The sequence below is a fragment of the Amia ocellicauda genome, chromosome 6 (assembly GCF_036373705.1).
Source record: "Amia ocellicauda isolate fAmiCal2 chromosome 6, fAmiCal2.hap1, whole genome shotgun sequence".
NCBI lineage: Eukaryota > Metazoa > Chordata > Actinopteri > Amiiformes > Amiidae > Amia > Amia ocellicauda.
Genome location: NC_089855.1, coordinates 41,122,230 through 41,134,529, shown reverse-complemented (window position 1 = coordinate 41,134,529; position 12,300 = coordinate 41,122,230). Strand labels below are relative to the sequence as shown.

At 43.9% G+C, this 12,300-nt stretch overlaps 1 non-coding gene across 1 annotated transcript; it reads left to right on the top strand.

Annotated features, from left to right (window-relative positions):
• Nucleotides 1-9,014: 9,014 nt before the first annotated feature.
• On the top strand, nt 9,015-9,129 carry LOC136751925 (U5 spliceosomal RNA). The gene has a single exon (XR_010817112.1). It is a non-coding gene; the product is annotated as a U5 spliceosomal RNA (small nuclear RNA).
• The last annotated feature ends 3,171 nt before the right edge of the window (nt 9,130-12,300 follow it).

Sequence of the window (12,300 nt, the reverse complement as noted above, 5' to 3'; positions counted from 1 at the left end):
AAACAGAGGCAAACATGGATCATCTGTGTCAGAAGGCAAGCCGGTGTGTCCATAAGGACCGAATTAAAAACGCCATAGCAAAGTGTGCGATCACTTCATTACAGAGCTTAGAGTCCTGTTTAGCGGAGTTAACACACGAATAAGTGAAGAAGTCACAGCTCAAATTAGCTGCTCTGTATGGGTTAGCTCAGTGTGTTCAGATCTTATCTGATCAATCTGCCGAGGTAGAAACTAAATTGAAACTTGTTAGCGATGAGAAATCTGCCCTGCTTTTACAAAATACAAAATGTAAGGATAAAGAGCACCGCAGATCTGAGAATGAGAGTCTGAGACAAGAGAACCGCACTTTACAGCAACAGTTCAATGATTGCCAGTCAGCTCTCAGACACACTGCGACCAAAGTTTCCCAAAGTAATCACACCGCATGTAAACAGCTAGTAATGCGCTTAAAAACCAAACTAGGCATGAAAACTGCTATCATTGCAGCTGTCGGAGGTCCGTGTTGTCCTGAACTGGACTCTGATGATGATGATGAATATTGGGAAGAGCTAGAGAGAGAGGCTTGGGACTGTGAATTAAATCCTGAATCCGCTCCCGTCTGTGTGCTTCGCACTCGGGCTGCAGTGAAGCGCATGTTAAGGACGAGCGACACAGAGCCGAGTCCAATACATGACAGTACGAGAAGACGAAGTCATTCAGAAAACACAGACAGCTCTGAAGATCCTCAAGTCAGTAATGAGCCTCAGACGACTAAGCGTCTGACTGCTCTGGAACTGAGAGCATTCAAAGATGATTTGGGTCCAATTACTCTAGAGACAGATTTAGAGGAATTAATAATTCGACTTTTATCTTGGATTCAGTTACACCCACAACTGAACGACCTGCATTGGAAAACAATAGTTTTAGCTGCATGTTCTCCGACTTTAAGATCCCTGTTAAGTGTTGATGAAGTGGGGAGAGCGACTTCGTGGACTGAGGTCTTAGAGTTAATAAGTGTGGCTGGAATGCAGCAGATTGGGGAAGTCAATTTTATTCTGCAACACAGAGAAAAGGCGAACATGTAAGGGCATATGCTCTGAGAAAACGAGCTCTCTATTTGTTTCTGGATACAATTGATGATGATATATCTGATGAACAGTTTAAGAAATCCTTTTTACATGGATTACACCCTGATTTGAAAGCAATCCTGGACATCTCAGCTGATGCAACCGAGGATTGGGAGAATTTGTTTCCTAAAATTTGCAGAGCACAGGAATTAGTGAAACAAGGAGCTTGGAAATGTGTTAAAATTGATAATAAGGGGAAAACTGAAAAATAATCCTGTGAAAAACTATTCCAGGTCGAGGGGCCTCATGTTTTCTTAAACACTGAGCCTGACTATGGGCCTTGTCCCCCTCATAATCCACACTGGGAAAAGAAACACAACTCTGGTTACAAGCGTAAAAGGGGCAGAAAGTGACCGCGCTGGAGATCAGACTCACACTGACCCCAAGTTAAACAGAAAGGCCGGGATACCCCGAGGGGCGGTGCCTAACGTGACTCCTCCAACCTATGATGAGTCAAAGGCAGCACCGGCTCCTCCTCAGTACTCAACTCCTCCCCTGTATCCGCAGAAAGAGCTACAGTTCCTGCGTCAGGAAGTGCAACAACTGCGCACTGATCTCATAGGGAAAGCAGCCCATGCACAGCATGCATAGGGGTGCGTGGCCTCCCTGAAGCTAGAAACGAAGCTCTACCGGGACAGATGGAACAGGCCGATCTTAAGAGCAGCTGTTGACGGAGGCCCACAGCAATGCATGCTCTTAGAAACGGGTGCTTCTGTATCTGTCCTACATGCTCAATCTCCACACACACACACATTATCTACAGGTATTACAGCTAATGTATCTGGGTTTAAGGAAGACATGACTACTGCTATGAAGGGTATAAAATGTAATTTGAAAATAGGTGATTATCAAACAACGTGGTCTCCTATATTAATGCCTTTACCTGAGGGTCAGTCAATTATTGGTTCGGATGTCTTGAGAAGACAAGGTGTAATACTTGATTATGCTAATATTCAGATTTGGTTTAACAGAGGCAGAAATGTTGTGTACACTGTTAGTGATTCACATGCTGTATGTACTATTAAGTCACCAGGCGAATTACCTCTTCCATTCAATGAAAATTATGCAGTGAGGCAAATAATTACAAAATACTCTGATGTGTTTGCCAGGCATAAGCATGATCGTGGTAATGTGGGTCAGGAGGAAGACATCAATGGTCCTCCTCACAAATTTCAAAAACAATATGGGATACCCACTGAAAGTCACAAATCTGTTGCAACTGTTATTAGTTCTCTGTTACAGCAAGCAGTCATAAGACATTGTACTTCTACAACAAACTCTCCAATTTGGCCTGTGCGGAAGCCAGACGGATCCTGGAGACTGACTGTGGACTACAGGCGACTCAACGCTGTGACACCTACCTGTGCACTGATTGAAAGAGACAATGCCACTCTACTGTCCCATGTCCTAACTGACAGTAAGGTCTTCACAGTGCTGGACATTTCCAATGGTTTCTGGAGCGTTCCACTTGCTCAAAATTGCCAATACAAATTTGCTTTCACTTTTGACAATCAGCAATACACATGGACTCGCTTACCGCAAGGTTTGCATAATTCTCCAACCATTTTTCACAAGCGGATGGCTGAGGATATAAAAGGTTTTTCCAGACCTGAGTGCCTTGTCATCGATGATCTACTGGTCGTTACAACTACATAGGAAGAACATCTTCAGCTCTTTGATGAACTCTTAAGTCTCCTTTCACAAGCAAGTTTGAAAATCAACCCAAAGAAAGTGCAATTGTTTCGAGACTCTGTTTCATATCTATGGGTTACTTTCACTCCAGAGGGGAAATCAACCGACAATGCCAAGGTTCAACTAATCACAAAGTTGCCTTTGCCTGTCACTAAAACTGCATTGCGTTCTTTCCTAGGTTTGATGGGATACCAAAGAGACTTTATTCCAGAGTTTGCTACTTTTGCAAAACTTTTGAGAAAGGAGGTGCCTGAAGATTTCTACGGAACTGAAACTTGGACAGAGAACCACACTAAAGCCATTGAACAGTTAAAACAAGCATTGGTGCAAGCTACTGTGCTGCTAACTCCAAACCCTACACTACCTTTTCACCTAGAGGTGGGCTCCTCCAAAGAAGCACTGACTGCCATGCTTTGTCAAGAACGCCACGGTATGTTGAAACCAGTAGCCTTCGCTTCACGGTGTCTTCAGGGTGTTGAGAGACAGTATGATACGTGTATTAGACACTTGTTAGCGACTTTTTGGGTAGTGAAACATTTCACTTATATTACAGGACTGAACAAAGTGGTGCTACACACACCACATACTCCACTGAACTTGTTATTGAAGCCCACGGATACTTTAGTTTCATCACAGAGACTTTCGCATTGGACTTTGTTAATGTTGCAACGTGACTTAGATCTTGATTGTAATCGAACCACATTGATTCCACAAATGTTGCTTATGCAGGGTGAACCACATGAGTGTCCATTGCCTGACACTGATATTCTGACACATACATTTGTAAGAACTCTGGTAGATTGCTAGCAGGTTTTGCAGTATTGTTCCCTGAGTACACTGTTAAATGTTCTTGTCCAGGACAATCGTCACAATATTCTGAATTGGCAGCTTTGCTAGAAACCCTTAGGATAACTGATGATTCTGCAGATATTTATACAGATAGTGCTTATGTTGTTACTGCATGTACCTTGCTACCTCTCTATGCCAAAAACAATTTCTGATCATCAGATGATCGTCCCTTGAAAATGCTTCCTTACTACAGCATATCTGGTCTTCTATTCAGTCAAGACAAGGCGAAATTGCTGTTATGAAAGTTGAGGCCCATGTGAGAAAGGATCGTAGAGGTGAACATCATATCAGAAATGATGAAGCTGATCGGTGTGCTAAATTTGATGCTAGACACTGTGGTCCATGGCATTTGCCAGATCCATTGCCTACCAATGAAAATGTCTCTGCCTTGGTGAACTCACAGTCTCTTTTTGAGATTCAAAAATTAGATTCAGACATCCAGACTAAAATTCACTGGCATTTGCAGGAGAAACCGCTTCCTCAACCTACATTTTGGTCTCACAAAACTACCCTAGTGGGTGCGGGTGATTCTGACAAGGTCCTCATGGTAAACATGCCACAATCTGAATACCCTGTAGTCCGTGTTCCCTCACAATTAGCTCCAGATATTTTTGACCTATTTCACAATTCACCAGTAGGAGGTAATTTTTCTGTAGGAAAGACACTAGAGAAGATTACACAGTACTATTGGTGGCTGACTGCATGTAACCACTGTCTTGTCTGCTTACAGGTAAATCCTCCACCTTTCACACACAAATCCAAACTCAGACTATCAACTCCGCCGGAAGGTCCCTGGACTCATATTCAAATTGATTTCATTGGTCCTTTAGCCAAAACATCACAGGGTTACCAGTATATTTTGGTTATCCTTGACAAATTCACAAAGTGGATTGAGGCTTTTCCTTGCAGGCGTGCCACTGCTGCCACTGTAGCGAAAACTCTCATCCAAAATGTGTTCACTAGGTGGGGACTACCGAAGGTGATTGATAGTGATCGAGGAACACATTTCAAAAGCAGTGTAGTGAAAGTTATGTGTCAAGCATTAGGCATCACCCAGAAATTACATATTCCATTCCACCCTCAATCGTCAGGAGTAGTCGAGCGTGGAAACCGCACTCTAAAAACACTTTTGAAAAAAATGTGTCAAGACAATCCAAAAAGGTGGGCTGAGGCATTACCTCTGTGCCTAATGGCAATGCAGTCAACACCACACTCCACTACCAGAATTACACTACATCAAGCGATGACTGGACGTCTTATGCATGTCCCAGGACATTGTTTACTTCCTTTAGAAGAACAACCTGTTCTTTTGCAAGCTGCTAACGTGACTTGGTTACGAAATTTCCTAGCGTCTGTAGATCAAATGCAACGCTTTGTAGCTTAACAATTAGGCCACAAACAGAGACAAATTAAGAAATATTTTGACACCAAAGTTCATGAAGAAGAACTACAGATTGGTGACAGATGTATGGTTCGAAATTACAAACACAAACGCCATACCTTAGAAGCCGATTGGTATGGACCATTCCTCATTGTGGACAAATTAAGTCCAGCAGTGTACAATTTCAAAATTCAGGAAAAAGGCAAAGATACTCTTAAATGGTTTCACATCAATCAGATAAAAATTGTTAAGTGATCACTGCTACCCTTGATCTTTCAGGTGTTCCTGAGAGAAAATGGAGACCATGATGCTATTCCTCGTTGGTTTCCTGGGGGCTGTCATTGATGCTGCAATAAGTTTACAAACAACCATGAGACTCCATAACCATTATGGGAATTGCAAGCCTAAAATTTGTTCTGAATATTGATAATCTGACTTAGATGTAGAAACTGCTGTAATAGTATCCATGTGTGTTATCCTCATTTAAACTCTATAATATGTGTTACTGGATCTGTAGTTAGTAGACACTTGGTTTGTGATGTATATGATGTACAAACTTGTCAATCCCTGCCACTTGAATTTCCATAACTGTTGAAAACTGTTAGTGTTACCAATTGAAACCACATATAGACACTAAGACTATAGGTTTTGTTTTTATTTTGTATTCAGCTGAAAATGTGATGAAGTTCCTGCATAATATGTATGATTTAGGTATTATTGCACAAGGAAAAGTATTAACTCTAAGACAATAACCTCCATTTGTAGGTCAAATGAGAACCTCATGGCATGTTGTGGATGATACTGAATGTTGAATCACCTATCGCTCTACAATGTTGTGTACATGTAACGTTACTGGAGACTCAATACAGTTTAGGGTTAATCGCATAACGAAGTTATCGACCTTACATGCTGTGCCTGTGGATAAAATAGGATATTTGCAAGTACGACTAGTAGACAATCACACATGGTGCATTACAACAAACCGTTATTTGTACAATAATTTCGAATGTTGAATAACTAACTTCACTTTCTGTGTTCAAACCAGAAGTGCAATTAAGATTGGTGATCTGACCTTGCCTTATATTTTGCAAGACTTAAATTTTGTACCCACGTTGCAGCTATGTTTGCAGAGATCCTGAAACCTGTTGATGCCGAAGGTCTTATTAATTTATAGGAACTTTCTGATATAATCCTTCTCAAACTAAAAAAAAGAAAAAATCAATCACAAAACAGTTCAACAGGGGGTACAACATTTGATTTCTGATGAAAATATAGAGTTCACTTACAAGCATTCTTGATGGGATTTTGCTTTCAAAGCTGCTACTTTCTTATCTGTGTTAATTGTTACTATGTGTATGTTTTATTACTTATGTCCTCTAATATGTACTTATTATAGTGATGTTATCACCATTCGGCATGAGACATTAGTTTCACGTAATAAGCTTGGTAAATCCAATCTACCTCACAACTACATATAATAGGTGCATTAACTAAATGTTTATTTGTATTTTGTAATTCCTGTTTTTATTATTATCATGTTTTTGTTTTGTTTTGTTCTGCATTCTTTTTATATTATTTTATTATTTACTAAAAGGACAAACATCTGTTGAATGTTTTTCCCTCCCAAGGTGGGGACTGTAAGATATTATTTGATAGAATGTATTTTTCAATGGGAAATTCTGTACCATCTGGTTTGGTAGAGGAAACAGACCTCCTCCCTTTCCCCTGGTAGCCCCTGGTAGCCCTGGTAACCCTATCTTTATGACCAGAGACCAAAAGGGACCTGTCCTCTGATTGGCTCTTAGCCAAATTGACCCCCAATTCTAGATTACTTTAGCATAAGACACCCAAGTCATGGTGGTGGCAAAATGCTATTGGTTGGAAGGAAACCTTATAAAAGGGAAAACAAAGAGAATTTGAGTTCTCTTAACTTCTTCATCTTGCAATGAGACACAAGAAAGAGCTGGAGGGAGAAAGAGAGAGACACACTGCTTCCAGCCTGACCAGACTGGCCAATAAGCTGTGCTGTGAGGAGAAAGAAGAAAATGGGTATTATCTCTTGCTTACTGTAATCCAGCAGAAGCTTAATATTACTTATTTTCAGTAATATAATTGAATGATATTAGTTTCCTATTTTTGTAAAAATAAATGATTATTGCACATCTGTGACTTGACCGCATCTTCCCTCTAAAAAGAATTTTAAAAGAGAAACCAATTTACTATGAGTTTTCAGTTCAACTATTTATTTAGATTGACTGAAAAACCAAGCATTCAAATTCTCTAACAGTTACATCTTCAACAGTAAGTTAATTCATGTGAATTATTCTCATCAATGTAAAAGAACAATAAGGTCTATTATGTGTGTCGATAAAATGCTGATATTCCATAACGTTTGCTTGAGTATTCTGCAAAACACATATTTAGGGAACATTTGTAACAATAGGGTTACGATTTGCCATAGACGCGGAATGAGTTTTATTGTAATGTTAAAGATGGAGTCGCCTCAGTTCTGATTATTATTGCTGTGTTTCTCCACTTCTACTCCACGCTTGGGAATGCCCACATCCAGTGACGTCAGCGTTCAATTCCAAAACCGGTGGATAAGCGGGCCGGTTCACAAAAAGATCAGCTGGATCCCAGGCCGAGCAGCGGCTCTGGCTCCAGCACCGGCACCATGTCGGTGGAAAAGCGCTAAGTGAGCTCACACTGAGCTCAGTGTAATGTCTGCTCTGGAGAGCTCACAGTGTGACCTAGTCGTGAGTTCACGTCTTTACTGGGTAGTCCTTGACAACTTAATTGACTCAGTTCTTGTGCTTAATTGGTCAAAATTACCAATGGTTGAAGGTACTCAGGGACTGATGTGTAGAGAGACTTATTAAACCTGCAGGATTGTGGTTTTCCCAGATCAGAATTAACCAGCTAACCACAAAGGAACATGGTAGGTGCTATTGCAACATGGATAACACAAATACATTGAAATCCAAGTTTGCAGTGGTCCTTGGGCCATTGCGTGGTGATCCAGATCACTTCAGCACGAATTTTGCAGGGACTACTGTGGAGTGGTCCAGACCTCAGAAACTGTATGCATATGAACACTGAAGAAGGCATCATAACTTTAGCCAATACGTTGTGGTTAAAATACTTAATTTAATCCCTGTATTGTACGGAATAATAATAACAACTGTAAAACATAAGAGAAGGGCCTGATAATAAATACAATACACAATAGACTCGAACCCTTAGAATATAATAATATGAACATTTTCATGATTAGTATGATTGTAGTTTGGATGATATATTAATGCAAGTTGATAACATATTTTACAGAAATTGGGTTTTAGGAAGTGTGTCAAAAAACTAAAAGAATTGTCTTAGGGACCACTGCTCCTTTTTTCCAGACCAATGTATTGCCCACTTTTCTTTTAAATTATGTTTAAAACAAAATTGAGGAAGCAGTGGTTAGTTCTGAATCAAACATATTGACCCCCTCACTCAATTTGTAAGTCCTGCAGCAAACATTGGAATATGCATAGATATTTGCACAGACTGGTATAAATGTCCCTAATAAATAACGAAATGCCATTTTTGTTGTTTCAAATGTGCCCAACAACTTACCAGTATGTCCTTTTAGTATGTCACAAATGTTCCCTAATTCGATTTATAAATGTTCCCTGTATGTTATGAATGTTCCTTAAGCATGTGACGAATGTTCCCTAGTTTATATTACAGATGAGCCCTAGCACGTCTCTCTCTCTCTCTCTCTCTCTCTCTCTCTCTCTCTCTCTCTCTCTCTCTCAATTCAGCGCATTTGTATTTTCAAAGCAATTAGACATGCAAACATACATACATACATGCATACATATATATGGAAAATTAACAATATAATTATAAATCACTATAAGATGTAATACAGTACAGAAAAACAATATGTAATAAAATGTGATCTTTAATACACACAAATATTTATGGCTGGTCGGAAGCGTCTTGGACTCGGGTTCCTCTTCATTACTTATAATGCTTTTGCCTTTTGCTAAAGCTTTCCATGGAGGGGAACGTGGATGAGTTTGTACCATTCTTGGGAGGCTCTGCCTTGTTGGGGCGGAGCTGTGATCCAGGTGAACAGTAGATCGTGCATAGGTGGGCATGTGGGCATGGCCGGTCAAGCAAATAAGCTTGCTAAGGTACGTAGCAGCAGCAAAGAGCACCCCCATCCAGCCAGCCAGGCAGTCTGGCTGGCAGTGACTGAGTGGTTGACAGATGGCAAGCAACGGAATGCACGTGCTCTGTGATATCATAGCAGTCAGCTCAGAGAGAGGTTTGTGATGTCATCGCTGAGCTGGCTGGCTCTGTGTGTCTTGCTGGCTTTGTCTATGTGTGTCTGTGTGTGTGAGAGAGAGAGATAGAGTGTGTGTTTGTGTGTGTGTGTGTGTGAGAGAGAGAGAGAGAGATTTTTTTATTTTTAACACCTTTATTTTACAAAAGAAAAACTAATAAAACATTAAAAACAAACTAGAAACACATAAAAGACATGAAAAAAACTCCTGACATAAAGACACAGCCTATTCTAAAAACCACTACACACGTGCTACCAATAAAAGATTCAAATGAATTAAACCAGTTGGTTAAAATGTCCAAAGTGAATGGCACAGATGGCCGCCCCGACCCCCCACATCTGCAGAAAAGCGTCCAGGTCTCCCGTCAGGCTGTAGAAATTGTAATCCAGTCGCACTCTGGAGCTTACGAGAGACCTGAAGAGGGAGAGTGCACACTTTTGCTGCCGCGCTCAGTCTGACTTCTCCTACTGCTCAGGATTAGCCAGCTTAGCCTGCCCCACTAGAAAGTTTGCTAACTGACAAACATGTCTGTGGCGCTGCTTGTACAGGACTCCCAAAATAAACACAGTGCGTGAGAAAAGGAGGCCCAGCTGCTTGAACAGGCTCTCCAGTGTAGTGAACAGCAGCTGTAATCTAGGGCAGTGGCAGAAACAGTGAAAAAGTGTCTCTCTCTCCCCGCAGTGGGGGCAGGAGTCACTCACTCTGGGGTCCACTGTATGTGCAAAAGTGTTTGTTGCGATGACGCCATGCAGAAGCCATGCAGAAGCGGGGGCTTGTACAGGCTCCTCCAGGCCGGGCAGGCATCTTCCCCCAGAGCCAGGTGCTCCCTCCAGGGGGTGTCAGGGAGGGGCTGAAGCTGCTGATGGTGCAGCTCCCTCACACTGAGCTGATAGAGCTCCTGACGCTGAGCTGTGGAGACAGACACACTACACAGACTGTGAGGCGACAGAAGGCGGCCTGATGAGCTAGGGGGGACTGAGAGACACAGACAAACAAGGGGAAAGACGGTGTCAGGGTCCTTGGGCCAGCAGTGCTGCGTGAGAGCCTGGAAAAGCCGCTCCACAGCGCCTATGGGAAGGGCGTTCTGTACTGCCCAGAGAAATCTGGTTACGACTCTCAATGACCGCATACCCAGCCTGGCAGCCAGGCTGTCGGCACCAACCCACTGTCCCCTTTTAAAATCCAACAAATCCCTCAGCCGGATCACGTCGACCTTAAGCAGGACTGACCTGAGGCTGCTGGAGAGCAGGAGTGGACAGCTAAAACCGGGGTTCCACAGCCGTGGCTCCTCTAACAGCCAATACAGACTGCTGCCCCCCAGTTCCCTACCAAGGGAGAAGCGCTGCCAAACCTCGAAAACAGTATGATAAAAAACTGGCAGGAAAGGAAGTATATGGGGAGGTGTCTTAAGTAAAAACATGTGTCTGTCATAACAAGTGTCCAGGGCGGGAGACACTGGGGATCTTGAGGGTACAGGAGCCTCTGAGCTGCCTGCAGCCGAAAGGCACTCAGCCTGCTTAACAGATCTACCAACCCCTGTCCCCCCTCCTGGAGCGGCAGGACAGCACTGTTTTGCGCACCCAGTGCAGCCTGTCCCAGAAGAAATCCAGGAGCAGGGTCTGTATCTGGGACACCAGGGCCGGTGGGGGGTCCAGACAGGCATAAGTGTGACAGAGCATGGAGGCCACCAAGATATTAATAACAATTGCTCTCCCCCTAAAGGAGAGCTGGGGCAGCAGCCAGCACCATGCCCTCAACCGGCCCTGTACCCTCTCCAGCAGGCCAGCCCAGTTCTCCTGCGTCTCCCCCAAAGTCACACCCAGCACCCGAGGTCCTGAGTGAGACCACTGCAGCCCCGCAGAGAGGGCAGGGTGGGCAGAAACCTCCAACACCCCAACCAGATGAGCGCTGCTCTTGCCCCAGTTGACCCTGGCTGAGGTGGTCCTGCTGAACTAGTCCAGACACTCCCACAATGACCTGGACGTCTCGCTGGCCAGACTGTGTGTCTCAGCAGCATAGACCGACACCCTGACCGCCTGCTCTGGGTGACAAGAGATGGACAGGCCACCATTGATCTTCAGCACACTAAACACACGACAGTACAGCACCTGAATAAATTCTACGAACCGCGGGCCGACACCAACTGCTCTCAGCTCTCGGCATGATGTCTCTGAGCCGCTTAGCCAGAGCCTTAGACAGGATCTTATAGTCCTGACACAGCAGCGCCACTGCCCTCAAGTTCCATATGGAGGACAGATTCCCCTTCTTGGGCAGCAGGGTCAGAATAGCTCTACGACAGCTAATGGGCAGCAGCCCAGCTCACAGGCCCTCCTGCAGCACTGAGAGCAGGTCCGGGCCCAGCTCAGCCCAAAACTCGGAGAAAAACTCCGCAGTGAGCCCATGCAGTCCCGGTGCCCAGCCCTTATTGAGCTCTTGCATTGCGCAGGTCAGCTCTGCAAGGGTTAGTGGGGCCTCCAGCCCCTTGACCCCATCCTGTGGGACCATAGGCAGACCCTGCAGAAAGTGCTGCTGCTGCTCCAGGCTGCCCGGCTCTGCGGAGTACAGCTCCCTATAGAATTGGGCGGCAAGACTACACATCTCCTGCCCATCCTGCAGCATGTTGCCCTCAGCCGTCCTCAGGCTGAGCAACACCCTGCTCTGCTGCTGCCTGCATTCCAGCCCAAAGAAGAACTTGATGGGCGCATCCATCTGTGTCAGGCTCTGGAACTGCGAGCGCACCATTTCCCCTCGAGCGCACATCCTTAGCAGCTCTGTCAATGCCTGCTGCATAGCTTTAAGGTCCTCTAATGCCCCCGAATCTCCAGCGTCCAAGGCTCAGTGGAGCACCTGAATCTCTCCTTCAAACTCCTTCATACATTAATTCAAGCTGTCAGTCCTATGCTCAGTGTACTTCTAGCAGAAGAGCCTGGTCTGAAAC